Below are 14,538 nucleotides of genomic sequence, written 5' to 3'. Positions count from 1 at the left end.
ATAACCTGACACTTATCTGGAGCTCTTTTTCACATGTCTTCATATTCCTTCTTTTCATTCGCCATCAGAGAAGTTGAGCCAAATGTCTGCCTGGCTCTTTAGATGTCTGTTCAGGTTTAGCTAGTTCTTAGCAAACGTAAAAATTTTGCTTTTAGCATTTGTTTTGTGGTTACCATAACGCTTGTTTTTTCCCAGGAAACCAATTTCAATGACAAACTGGAAAATCTGCTGAGTGTTGGATTTGTGGCAAGTGTTGACTCTGTGATGCTTGCAAAGTAATCCCCTTGCAACTTGCTGTATTTTGTCTTTTTAATAATTGCTCCCAAATCACTTTTTAGAATATCACCGTTTGTGTGCAGCTGTGCTTTGAAATATTTGTAAGGCTCCTGTACGACTCACTGTGGATTCCAGAATTATCTTATCTCCACAGTTCTTGGTTTCCTGTGCTCTGGAAGCAGGAGGAAATATCTCCTTGAAAGAGAGTGGAACAGGAACACTTGGCTTTTTTGTGAAACATACAAATGCTGTGATTCGCCCTAACTCTGCACTCGCCCAGACCCCCTCTTTGGTGTGTAATTGGGACCACATTGACTCCTATTGCAGCTAGCAGCCCTTCCCTGTTGCCTTTTTCTGCTTGTGACCTTTGATCTCAGTGACCTTTCCTGGGGTTAGTCCTAGGCCCTTCATTGTGTTGGGGCTGAAGTGGCTCATGTGGAGTTGATTATTTCTCTGCTCATTTGGCCTTTTTGGTGCCATAACTCCCAGTCACTTCCATTTTCCTCTCTACATTTGACGCTCCGCAGTGAAGGGAAGCGCTTTCCCGGCAGCAGGATCGGTTTGTATGCTTGACTGACCCGATTGAGACTCCAGGAGTGGGGGAGGGTTGTGAAACCTGTAGGTGTCAACGTTCTTTAAGTTGATCTGAATGATTGCACCATCATTAAGTGCTCAAAACGTGGGTACTGTGGAGAGCTGCATTTCATCCTGAGGGCTCTGAATTCTGTAAGAAGAGAGCTCCGCAGGTTACTGACCTGGGCCTGGGGGTTTGGTGTCCTGCAGCTCGACTTCTGTATGTACCTCTGACCGCCTCTGAGCTGTCAGTTGCACATGGCTGCTTGAAGGGGTTCTTCCATTGCTGAAAGAACTGGGAAGAACCCCAAGATTAATATGCTAACTTTGGAATCGGGTATTTGTTGCAACTAGATTTATGGTAGCACTTTCTTTGCCTCTCCTTTCACCCTCCTCCTGCCCTGCCCATTCTGGTAAAATCACTGAAGGATGGATGCCAGCTGCTCCTCTCATTTTTCAGGACCCCATGTGGACAGCATGAAGACTGTCACTGATCAAAGGCTCCGTGATCACGAAGGAGTCGGCAGTTGAGGAATGTGTCTGATTGCCCTAAACTGCAGTTGAAAGATAGATGTGTGTGAAACACGACATTCTGCAACTCATTTAAAACAAATCTGTTCGATTCCATCCCCGGAATATCAATTTCTGCCTTTTCTTTTTGTATTTAAACTTTTCTTTTTATATTTTAGTAGTATTGATAATGTGAATGATTTTGAATGAGGAATGGCTACCCCTTCAAATGTGGTGTTTTTAGGGTTCAGCCTGAGGTCCCCTTCTCAATAGCGAGTCAGTTCTGCTGTTGCCTCCCACGTCTCAAGCAATCCGGCCTTCTTGCTGCTTGCCTACTAGACGTCTTTCTTCGAGTTCCACTTATGTCCACCCCAGCTCATTAGCTCCACACCTTAGGATATGCTCCCTCCATCCCTTGCCACCCTCAAAACAGCAACAGCAGCGCTGGACAGTTTGCTTAGTAGTTACAGTATTGCCTGTGGGCAGAGGGCCGAGGGTTCGATTCCCGGTCAAGGACATGTACCTCAATTGCAGGTTCTATCCCAGCCCCTGTCGGGGCACATGTGGGGAGGCAACCAATCCATGTCTCTCTCACTTTGATGATTCTTTCTCTCTTCCCTCCGCCCTCTCCTTCACTCTCTCTAAAATCAGTGGAAAAAGTATCCTCGGGTGAGGATTAAAAAACAAACCGAACAACTACAGCAAAAACCCAGCAACAGCAAACCACGGAACACCCTGCTGCTCCTCATGTATTTCCTGTCGTAGGAAATGTCACCCACTTGCTTGTACAAGTCACAAATCTGGACAGCAGCCTTACCTCCTTTATTTATGGCAGAAGCACTGGGGAAACAGAGAAGTGGGCAGATGATGGGTTCCAAAGACGTGTAAGAGATTATATTCTGTCCCAGTCCAACTCATTCACTATCCAAGTTCTGTCATTTCTACCTCTTAAATATCTTTAAATATATCCGTGTCTTAAAAAATAATTTTTAATTTTTTAAATGTATCCCCTGGTAATTCTCTAGCACAGGTCTCCGTCCTCTTTCCCCACAGCCTTTGACCCTCTCTTCCCCTCTCCAGCCACTCTTCACATTGCAGCGTCAACGACTGTGGAAAGACACAGGTCCGATCTTGTCCCTTGCCTGCCTAGAAGCCATCAATACTCCCCTGAGGATAAAACCCAACCCGCTTAACCTAATTTATAATGTTGTTTTTTTTTTATACTCAAGCTTTCACTCACCTCTGTGACCTTAACTCTCACTAACTTACTCTCCTCCTGTCCTTACTCTTCTTTCCAGCCCACATTTCCCTGCTTCTCCCTCTAATTCTGCGCACACACGATTCCTTCTGCTTGGAACACTCCCCTCCCCTTGCTTTTCATTCCCTCTACCCTGCCCTAACCTTATCCATTGATTCACCTCGCTGCCGCTTCCTCTGAGAAGTCTTCAGCCCTCTCAGCTGAGGTTAAGTCACCCTTCTGTTTTTCCTATAGCATCTGTACTAGCCTTATTCTGCTGCTCACCTATCCCTCCCTCAGGTAACTACTTTAATTCCTGAACACCTTTATTTCCTAAAAGCATTGCCTCTTAGCAAAAACCATTTCCTTTGATTCTGATGGAAAAGTCATGATGTGGTCCGTTCCAACCCAAGAACATGAAGCAGTTTCACAGATAGAAAAAGACATCAACTAAGCAGTAAAACCAATTTTGTATAAGTGGTAAACAATATGTTCAAAGTAAATAAATACAGTTTGTTCTAAATACATTGCAGTGAATTTATTGTGCTCAAAAAGGAGAAAGAAGACTTGAGGGTGATGACTGGCGAAGGAGGGCTGGTGAGGAAGTCCTTCCCAGGGGGTGGAGAGACAGGAAGTCTTCCTGACTTGTAGACAGGAAGTCCTTTTAAGGCACATAGTTTCCGTGCATGCACATGCCCCTAAAAACAAAGGTACAGCCCAGCCGGTGTGGCTCAGTGGTTGAGCATTGACCCATAAACCAAGAGGTCACCAGTTTGATTCCAGTCAGGGCACATGCCTGGGGGAGGCAGCGGATCGATGTTTTCTTTCTCATCAATGTTTCTATCTGTCCCTCTCCCTTCCTCTCTTTCTAAAAAAATCAATAAAAACATTAAAAAACAAACAAAAACCCCCACAAAGTTACAGTACAGAAAAATACCTTTATGGCAAAATAAAGGCTGAACATTGGGAGTGCTTCCCAGCTGGTGGAAATGTTCACACGCATGTCACATGGGACATGAGAGAACATGCTCACTGTGCCCTCTCACTTGGCACCTAAACACGAAGCACCGTGTTTTGGGTTCATCCACATAGAGCAGGCCAGTCAAATTCTTCTTGTAGTTTCTGACCAAATACCATGGTGTCATGTAAACTGGTGGGCATATCATTGCCCCAAGAAGCCATACAAACAACTAACCTCAGGAAGGAAGAGGTCCCATCTGATTTGTTCATGGCTGAGTTCCCAGCACAGCACAGTGCCTGACACATAGTAGGCATGTACCTGGTACAGTGTGTGGAACAAAAGATGAATTCATCTGCTCTGAATTCTTTAAATACTTTTTACCCTCTCATTGCACGTATGACACTTTTCTTTATTCCAAAGTTAATTATGTTCTCCCTCTTTTCTCAATTAAGGCTACAGTAGCCTCGAGTTCAGGAATTGTGACTTTTCATCTTATCTCTGTACCCCTCACAGGCTCTCGGCCAAAGTTGATCGCCTATGTATGGAATTAATTGATGGAGTGAATATTTCCTGGGAAAATTGGGGTTCTTGGAGAAGCCTGCAGGAAATATTAGCTTCCTCGCTAAATTGTTCAAATATTCAGAATGAAGAAAATGTCGACGGGAGATGTAAAGTTGATGTGATTAAGATCAAGGTTGCTCAGTGGTTAAGAAATGTATGGCATGTTTGACTTCCTTAATTGAACTTGTGCTGAATTAATCAGTACTTAATAAAAAATTTTAAGTGGACATGTTTTATTTTTTATTTTGTAGTTAGTACAGAAAACTCACATTTTCTCAACAGTTAAGAAGTAGCATGATTTGAAATACGGTCTGAAAATAAGGATCAGTTCTTTTAAAGAAGGAAATTACTGTTTTATACAGAATGGGATGCCTTTATAAAAGGAAACGAACTTAAAGTAGTTTCTGTTTTGAAGAACATCCCCAATCCCAAATCCAAGTTATTGTTCACAAGTTAATCACAGTTGTTCCTAAGCCCGAAAGAAAAGTAAGAAAGTTTGATATAGTAGTAGAGGGAGCGGAAAATTCAGAATCAGCTTTGATCGTCCGTAGGAAAGCCAAGGCGTTGCTTCAAAAACAAAGGAATCAAATCTAGAAATTCAGGAAAGACTTTTCCCAGAGGATTATTCTGGCAGCATGTTGAAGAGGGGTTATAAAAGCATTAAGTTCACCACTGAACAATAAGTTAAGTAAATGTTAGGGAAGTATTTCCTTTCTTATTACCTTTAGCTTCCCTCTGCCAACAGAAATGCTTCAGAGCCCGGGATGGCATAAAAGTATAGTTTGTTGTATAAGACAAATTGCCTTCTGTGTTGATGTGAAGGGGAGACTTAAAGGCCTGTAATTCAGGAAATGCCCGCTATTCTTGAGAAACTTCGGGCAGTACTTGGGGCATCTGAAGGTGGGGAGCTCTCCAGAAATGTTTCCAGCATGCAGAGAGAGTTGTCCCCTGATCTGTAGGTTTAATGGGGCACTACACTTAGCTGTTTTATTTTGTTTGGATTTCTTGGTACCCTACTCTTTTTTCTGCAGAGACTCTACTACCAGATTCTTCAGAGCAAAGTGACCACTAGCATCTTCTCAGACGCTTACATCAGCTACTCAGAACTGCAGTGAGCCCTGGCCAGTGTGGCTCAGTTGGTTGAGCGTCATCTGTGCACTGAGAGATTCCCCTTCAGGGCACATGCCTGGGTTGCGGGCTTGACTCCCAGTAGGGGGCATGCAGGAGGCAGCCAGTGAATGGTTCTCTTTCATCGATGTTTCTCTCCCTCTCCTGTCCTCTCTCTCTTTCTAAAACCAATAAAAACATAAACAAAAGAACTGCAGTGAAAATAATAGAATTATGTTGGCTATTAACTACCTCTGCAGATATGAAGGAGGTAGAAGAACTTCCCTATGGTCATGTTCATTTCTTCTGAGACCAGTGAGTTGGATAAATCTTAACAGTTCTGTTTTCACATGGGGAATTGATCGGGTCTTTGCCAAAGTGCAATAGTAAGGCAAGATTGAACCAATTTAAATCCAACCCCATGAGTTATTTTACTACCTCCAGTAGTTTAGGGAAGTAGAGGTATACTAGTATATGTGCTTCATGGACAAAAGCATTAATGAAGGGAGAATAAAGTTTTGAAATGAATGACTAGTTACTATTTTGAATGCTAGCAAATATTGCCCAAAGTGTCAGCAGTTTTTGCATACAAATTTTTTTTTAGAGAAATACATGTTATAAATTAAAACCACACAGTATAACAGTGATCCCCTATCCTACTTTAAAGTAAATTTGGGGTAAAAAGCAGAGATTTTTGTTATCCATGATATTGTTTTGTAATTGAATGTTCAGATTGACAAGGTTTGATAAATGTGGCATGGACAGTGCTGGCTCTTTTTGCATTACTGTTTTATATTTTTAAAGTTTATTTATTGATTTTAGAGAAGGGGAGAGAGAGACACACATATATACATTGACTTGCTGTTCCACCTGTCCATGCATTCATTGGTTGATTCCTGTATGTGCCCCAACTGGGGACTGAATCCCCCAACCTTGGCATATTGGGACAGTGCTCCAACCAACGGAGCTTACCTGGCCAGAGCCTTGCATTACTTTTATGTAAACTTAGCATATTGTTAGAAAAAGCCTTGCTAGATTAGACAGTGAATGTTGCTTTATGACCAATCAAATATTTTAATTAATTGCTCAAATTCATATTTTATATTCACTCTTTGCTTAGCACAGTGTAGGGATCTAAACTATATACCAGTGAGTGGGAGTCCCTTCACACTGTGTTGATGGTGGTTGTTGGGGATAGGGTTGTACATTGTTGCTGTCTTTTTCGTTTTGGGAAACAATTTGACTATATGTAAAAAGTCTTAAAAATGTTTGTACTCCTTGACCCAGTAATGCCACTTAAAAAAAATCTATTCTAAGGACATAATTAGACTGGTTAAAGATTTATGGACAAAGATATCCATAGTGACATTATCTGTATTAGCAAAAAATATATATGCAGATATATATACAGATATATTAAAAAATGTAGGCTAGCTGTCCAAAAGGGAATAGCTAAGTAAATTAAAGTGTATTCAATAAAGTATCTATAGCTATTACAAATTAAGTTTAAGAATAATTTTAATAAGTAAAAATCATCATTAGATAAATGAATAAGACAGGATTTAAAACTTCTATATATGTTATGATCTCAGTTATGTAAATATACACATATGGAAAGAATTAGAAGGAAAAGCAACAAAATGTTGATGTGTTATCTTTAGTTGATGGAAATGTCATGTTTATTTTTTTGTATATTTATGTAGTCCACATTTTCTATGCTGAATGTGATTTTTTGTCAATGAGTATTTGTAGAAACATGTTAACAACTTTTTGCTTGTTAAAGTAACATATTCATTATAGAATATGTGAAAAAAACTTGAATATTTTGTTTGAATATTGTGTTATGTTATGTACCTGGCATTATGTTAACCACTTTGGGTGCTTTAAAAAAAATTCTAAGTGGGAAAAACACTGAAGTCTGAAACAATGGAAGTGTGATTAAATCAGAATTCTAGTCCATCTGGTATGATTGAAGTCAGAATTCTGTTTTTAATTTGTGCATGAGAATATTTGAATGTTAAATGCACTAGAACAGCGGTCAAACAGCAAGTTATATGCTGAAGTGATGAGGAGTGGACTGAGGTGCACTTAGCATGGCTGTTTCCTAATCAGAAAAGAGGACAAGAGAAGGATGGGAAGCTTTTATGCAGAGGAAATTAGGATTGTTGTTTCCCTCACTAAGATAAATTTTTATGGGTAAGAAAGGTGACATGCATGTTAAAGCCACAGATCTATGTGAAATGGCAGGAACCTTGCTCAGTTGTGGTAAACTGGTCAAACAAATTGTTCATTTAGTAGGGCAATGCAGGACATATATACTTATGTATTAATTATAAATATATAAAATGTAAATATATAAATTTTATGTAGTTATATATTGCATACAAGTGTTTTATATATATATATATATGTTTTACAATAACATGCTAGTCAAATAGCATTTATACTAATATCGAGTTTACTTTTTTGACAAAGAATACTTTTAAAAATGACAGCATTGAGCAATTTTCCAGTAGTGCTAATGGATATACCCTGCTTTATATGTCATCTAACCCTCCTTGTGGTCAGCAGTATTTATTTGGGAGGTTGGACCTAGGTTGCTATTGGTGGCTGTTGAATGTATTTTCAAACTACCTGACCCATCCTATCTAATAAAGAGGGAATATGCTAATTGACCATCACTCCATCACAAAGATGGCTGCACCCACAGCTGAGGCCAAGTTCCCATAAGGAGCCTTAACAAGCAATCAGCAGGGACCTGAGTCTACACCCTCCCCCGCCCCCATGGGGCTTGACTGGGGACCTCAGGCCGCGCCCCCTGCCCTGGCATCAGGCTGGGGGCCCTCAAGCTGTGCCCCCCGCTCTAGTGCCAGGCCAGGGGACCTGAGGCCATGCCCCCCGCCCGGCGGGGCTTGACAGGGGACCTCAAGGTGCACTTCCCGTCCTGGTCCTGGGCTAGGGGACCTCAGGCTGCTCCCCCGCCCCAGTGCCAGGCCAGGGGACCTCAGGCTGTGTCCCCCACCAGGTGGGGCTTGACAGGGGACTTCAGGCCGCACCCCCGACCCCGGTACCAGACCAGGGGACCTCAAACCGCACGCCCCGCCCAGCAGGGCTTGACGGGGGATCTCAGGCCGTGCCTCCGCGCCTCAGCACCGGGCCAGGGGACCTGAGGCTGCACCCCCCTGCCTGGCTGGGCTTGACAGGGGACCTCAGGCCGTGCCCCACACCCAGCGGGGCTTGACAGGGAACCTCAAGGTGCACCCCAGTGCTGGGTCAGGGGAACTTAGGCTGCGCCCCCCCACCAGGTGGGGCTTGACAGGGAACCTCAAGGTGCACCCCAGTGCTGGGTCAGGGAACTTAGGCTGCGCCCCCCCACCAGGTGGGGCTTGACAGGGGACTTCAGGCCATACCCCCCACCCCAGCACCAGGCCGGGGGACCTGAGGCTGCACCCCCCCCCCCCCCCCGCCTGGCAGGGCTTGACGGTGGACCTCAAGGCATGCCCCCTGACCTGGTCTGGGCTGGGGGACCTCAGGCCATGCCCCCCGTCCTGGTGCTGGGCCAGGAGACCTGAGGCTACGCCCCCTGCCCGGTGGGGCTTGACAAGGGTGGGACTTGCTGGGTCTGGATCTAGCCCAACGTGGGGGGCCAGCCGGGTCTGGGTCTCACGCGATTTTGAGGCACATGTGGGTGTGCGGGAACTTGACTCTGGGTCCCGTGGTACGCCCCAGACTCTGACAGGAGGAAGGTTTTCATATACATTTTACTAATTTTCTTTCATCTCTGACACTTCTATTATAGAGAAAGGGCAAATAGCAATATTAAATTATTTTCTCTAATTAATCCCTTTTTAATGTGCACAAATTTCGTGCACCAGGCCACTAGTATAGCAATAGAACTCAGGGCCTTACTCTCATTATCATAATTCTTTAACAAACTGAGCAAGTTTGCCATTCATAAACATAAACTAAGTTAACAAATACTTAGTAAGTGCTTGTTATGCTCATAAGTTCTTTCCAACTTCCAAAATCAGTGCATAGCGTGTTGCAGTTCTGGTTAAGATGACAGATGGGTAAATGTGGTACTTGGAATCTATCACAATCACATCAAAATTACAGAACAATCATCATAGAGAACCATCTGAAATCTAACTGAATCTGTTCACCTGAAACCCATCAACTAAAGCTATAAAGAAGAGGCCTCATCAAAACTAGTTGGAGGGGCAGAGACGTGAACAGGCTGGTCCCAAACCCACGTGTGGTGGTTAAAAATTGGAAGGGATATATTGACTGTGGAAGTCCTCCTGAGGGCAGTGGTCCCAGCCCCACACCGGGGCCCCCGCCTAGGGTTCCAGTGTCGGGAAGGGAAGTCCCCCTAACTCTGGCTTTGAAGACCAGCAGGGATTATGGCTGAGTGAGATAGAGGGCTTCTGGGGTCCCAAGTGTACCTCTTAAAGAGCCCAGGCATGGACTTACTCAGACTCACTTGCTCTGAGCTCCAGCACTGGAATAGCAGCTCGAAAGGTGTGTCAGGAACATATGGGGAGGAACTGAATTATCTGGCTTCTGGGGAGGGCTGAAGGGCTAGCTTCTTCTCAGACAAGTGCTGGCAGAGGCTGTTGTTACTTTGTCGAGCCCTCTCCCCACAGAGCCGGCAGGCAGGCACCAAATCTGATTCTCTATCAATCTGGCTAACATGGTTCACTCTGCCCTGGTGATTCCTGGAGACCTGAACCCATCCAACTTTTGGCTTTTCCATACAATCAGCCTGTCTTGGCTCATGCTTTCCTAAAATCTCTCAAAGGTTCACAAACCCCAGATAAGCAGTGTCTGGCTTTGGTGTGCCCTATACCTCTTGCTAAGTGGCTCCAGTCCCAGCACTAGTTTTAGTTGGCCTGGGTTCACAGCTTGGCCTCCCCTGGGCACCTCCAAGCCTAGCACAAGTAGCAGCCATCTGCAGATTGCTTTGTAGCTCGTGCCAAGTGGCCACTTCCAGGAGACCCCAGCTTCAGACCACATTGGAGCACCACCCAACCAGAGGACCCACTGAAGTAACTCCTGCTCTGTGGGGTTGGCCCATGCATAACAGCTCTTCTTTTGGTTCACAGCAAGTCCTCTCAGCCCATCAGCCCAGGGCTAAATGCCTCCCATTGACATGCCAATGGCAATCAAGGCTCAACTATAGTAGGAAGGTGCACACAGCCCAAACTGGGTGCACTTGAAATGTCCAGATTAGGTAGCTGGGGAGGCTGCACCACTGAACCCTATAGGACACCTACTACATAAGACCATTCCATAAGACTGAGGTAGAGATGTAGCAGCTCTACCTAATATATAGAAACAAACATAGGTAAACAGCCAAAATGAGAACACAAAGAAATGTCCCAATGAACAGAAAAAAACTTCAGAAAAAGGACTAAACAAAATGGAGATAATCTATAAGCTGAAGAGTTCAAAACACTGGTTATAAGGATGCTCAGTGGTCTCAGAACTATAACAAAGAGATAGGAAACATAAAAAAAGAGTTATAAAACATAAAAAAGAACCAGCTAGAAGTGAAGAATGCATTACAGGGAATTAACAGTAGAGTATATGAAGAAGAGGATCAAAACAGTTATTGGAAGGTAAGGAAGCAGAAAACACCCAATCAGAACAAAATGAATAAAAAAATATGAGGATAGTTTAAAGACCCTGGGACAACTTTAAGCATACCAACATTCGCATCATGGAGGTGCTGGAAGGAGAAGAGAGAGAGCAAGGAATTGAAAACATATTTGAAAAATAATGATGTAAAACTTCCCTAACCTGGTGAAGAAAAGGACATGCAAGTCCAGGAAGCACAAAGAGTCCCAAGCAAAATGAACCCAAAGAGCCCACACCAGGACACATCATAATTGATATGCAAAAGGTTAAAGGCAAAAAGAGAATCTTAAAAGCAGCAAGAGAAAGGCCAATTACCTACAGGGGAGCTCTTATAAGACTCAGCTGACTTTTCAACAGAATCTTTGCAAGCCAGAAGAGACTGGTACAGAATATTCAAAATTATGAAAAGCAAGGAACTACAGCCAAGCTATCATTTAGAATTGAAGGTCAGATAAAGAACTTCTCAGACAAGACAAGCTAAAGGAGTTCATCACCACAAAACAGCATAACAAGAAATGTTAAAAGGTCCTTTTTTAAGAAGAAAAAGATTAAAAATATGAATAATAAAATAGCAATAAATACATATCAACAATTACTTTAAATGCAAATGGATTAAATGCTCCATTCAAAAGACATATGGCAGCTGAATAGATAACAAGACCCTTACATATGTTGTCTACAAAAGACTCACTTCAGATCGAAAGACACACAGCTGAAAGTAAAGGGATGGAAAAAGATATTTCACAAAAATGAAAAAATAAAAAAAGCTGGGGAAGTAATACTTAAATGAAACAAAATAGACTTTAAAACAAAGGCTGTAACACTAGATAAAGAAGGACCCAGTAATTTCACTTCTGGGTATTTATATGAAGAAACCCAAAACACTAAAACGAAAAGACAAATGTACCATATATTTATTGTAGCATTATTTACAGTAGCCAAGATATAGAAGCAACCTAAGTAACCATCAAGAGATGAATGGATAAATAAGTGGTGAATTTATACAATGGAATATGACTCAGCCATAGAAAAGAATGAAATCTTGATCTGCAACAACATGGATGGACATAGAGGGTATTATGCTGAGTAAAATAAGAGAAAGACAAATGCCAGATGATTTTACTTATATGTGGAATCTATGCAACAAAATAAACCAACAAGCAGAACAGAAACAGACTCAGAGATATAGAGAACATTTTGACAGTTGCCAGATGGCAGGGGGCTGGGGGAATGGGTGAAAAAGGTGAAGGGATTAAGAAGTACAAATTGTTAGTTACAGCATAGTCATGGGGATGTAAAAGTACAGCATAGAGAATATAGTCAATAATGTGATAGCTATGTATGGTGTCAGATGGGTACTAGATTTATCAGGGTGATCACTTAGTAAGTTATGTAATATCTAATTACTATGTTGTACACCTGAAACTAATATACATCAATTGTTATTGAAAAATAAAAAATTAAAAACAGCATGTTATGAGTAACCTAATAGAAAGATAGAGTCAATAAAGGATATTCCTGTGTGCTAATATTTAGGCAGCAATAATGAGCTGTGAAATTTTAAAGGACCGCTGTAAAGTAACCCAGTAGATCATGTGCTGGGGTTAAAGTTGACTCAGGAATTTTTTCACTACTTTTCAATAAATAAATCGTTGAGGAAAGATTTGGCAAAAGGAAGAAACACTCCTCCTTGTCCTCATTCTCTCAGGAAAGTGGCTCCTGTTAACAAGTTATTTGAATGTTTACTTTGCCTTGACTGCTGAGCAGTGGTGTGTCAGTTCTTACCCTTGAACCAAGTGAGAATTCAAATAAACCAAAAATGTTTTCATACAGACGGCCCCTTTTGAGCGTTACCAAAATATCCTCTCCCGTTTGTAAAAAAGAGGTCGGCAAGAAAAAATTGGAAAGGCAGCCCATGAACTGATCGTTCGTGATTGGGATAAAGTTGAAATTGCTACTTGTAGATTTTAGAGTATCTGGCATAGAGAAGTAGGCATTTTTAGCTTTGCTAAATTGCTGTACTCTGTATATTAGAGAACCCCCACAAACACAAACCTTCCCTTGACTGCCATTCATCTCCATCAGTTCTCCCTATTATTCTGCTGCCGTTTATAGCAAAGCTCTTAAGGAGTCTTCTGTGCCTGCTTTCTTCGTTCCTCCCTTCCCATTCTGTTGTGGACCCACCATCAGTCTCTAACAGGGGTGGGCAAACTTTTTGACTCGAGGGCCACAATGGGTTCTTAAACTGGACCGGAGGGCCGGAACAAAAGCATGGATGGAGTGTTTGTGTGAACTAATATAAATTCAAAGTAAAGGAGCGGAGGGGAGAGCAAGAGAACCGGATAGAACAGCCGGATCCGGCCCGCGGGCCGTAGTTTGCCCACGGCTGCTCTAGTCCCTTCCTTATTGAAACCACTCTTGTCAGTATCACCAGTATTTCCATGATACCTTTCTGGTGGTATCTCATCTTACTCTACCTAGAAATAATTTTTTTCCCGGGATATAATATTATCCTCGAATTTCTCCCAGATTCATTGATGACTTCTCTTCAATCCCCATTGCTCCTTTCTTTCCCCTCGTCAGTCTCAGCGGTTGGAATGTCCCAAGCCTCCTACCTCGTCACCTCTTCTCTCATTTTCCTTTGAGAGAGCTCATGCAGTGCCATGGTTTTTATAGGTCTAACATCTACATTTCCAGCTCTGACGTACTCCACAGCTCCAGACTCCTACATGTGATTGTCGATGGACCGTAGTATTGAGATGCCTAACTGGCTAAAACAGCACGGTTGACCGAACCCCTCTTTGTCATCTCCCTCTCTCCAGTCCTCTCCATTTCAGTAAACAGAGAGCTATTATTTATTCTGTTAAGCCACAACTACGTTATTCTTGGCACATCTCTTTACCTCACACTCTATATTCAAGCCTTCAGCAAATTCTGTTGGTTCCATCTTTAGGATGTGTTCTGAACCCACTTACTTTTCACCTCCTCTACAGCTGACGCACTGTTCTACCCACCACGTTCTTATCTCTCTCCTGCGTGATTACCTTACTCTTCCATTTCTGCCCTCTTCCATTTCTGCCCACTTCAGTCTCGTCCCTACCAGCCAAGTGATCTTTTTAAAGTTTAAATGAGAGCCCATCGTTCCCCTTCTCTAAGGGCTTGCCATCACATTGGGAATAAATTCCAAAATCATTTTAAAATTTATTTTTTAATTACAGTTGACATGCAATATTATATTAGTTTTAGGTATACAGCATAGTGATTAGACACAAACACCTTACAAAGTGATTACCCTATTAAGTCTAGTACCCATCTGACAGCATATAGTTATTTACACTATCTTTTTACTGTATTTTCCTACAATATATGTAATGTATGTTGCTGTACATTACATCCTCAGAGCTGTTTTTAGAAGGAGCAGTTTATACTTCTTAATCCCTTCCTCCGTTTGCACTCAATTCCAAAATCTGTACCATGGCTTTCAAAGCTGGATGGGATCTAGACCAGCTTTGCTCTGTGCTCTTTTCCTGGCTCATCCACTCTCACCACAGTGGTCTTTGGATGTTCTGCACATTTGCTAAATAAGCTGCATCCCCAAGGCCTGCACTTGGTGTTCAATGGGAACAATCCATGAGCCTGAGTCCCCATGTGAAAAAAGGGAAGAAAACCACTA

Source organism: Plecotus auritus (genome assembly GCF_963455305.1).
Source record: "Plecotus auritus genome assembly, chromosome: 13".
Taxonomy (NCBI): Eukaryota; Metazoa; Chordata; class Mammalia; order Chiroptera; family Vespertilionidae; genus Plecotus; species Plecotus auritus.
The sequence above is the reverse complement of the archived record's forward strand: the minus strand, read 5'-3'. Positions refer to the sequence as shown.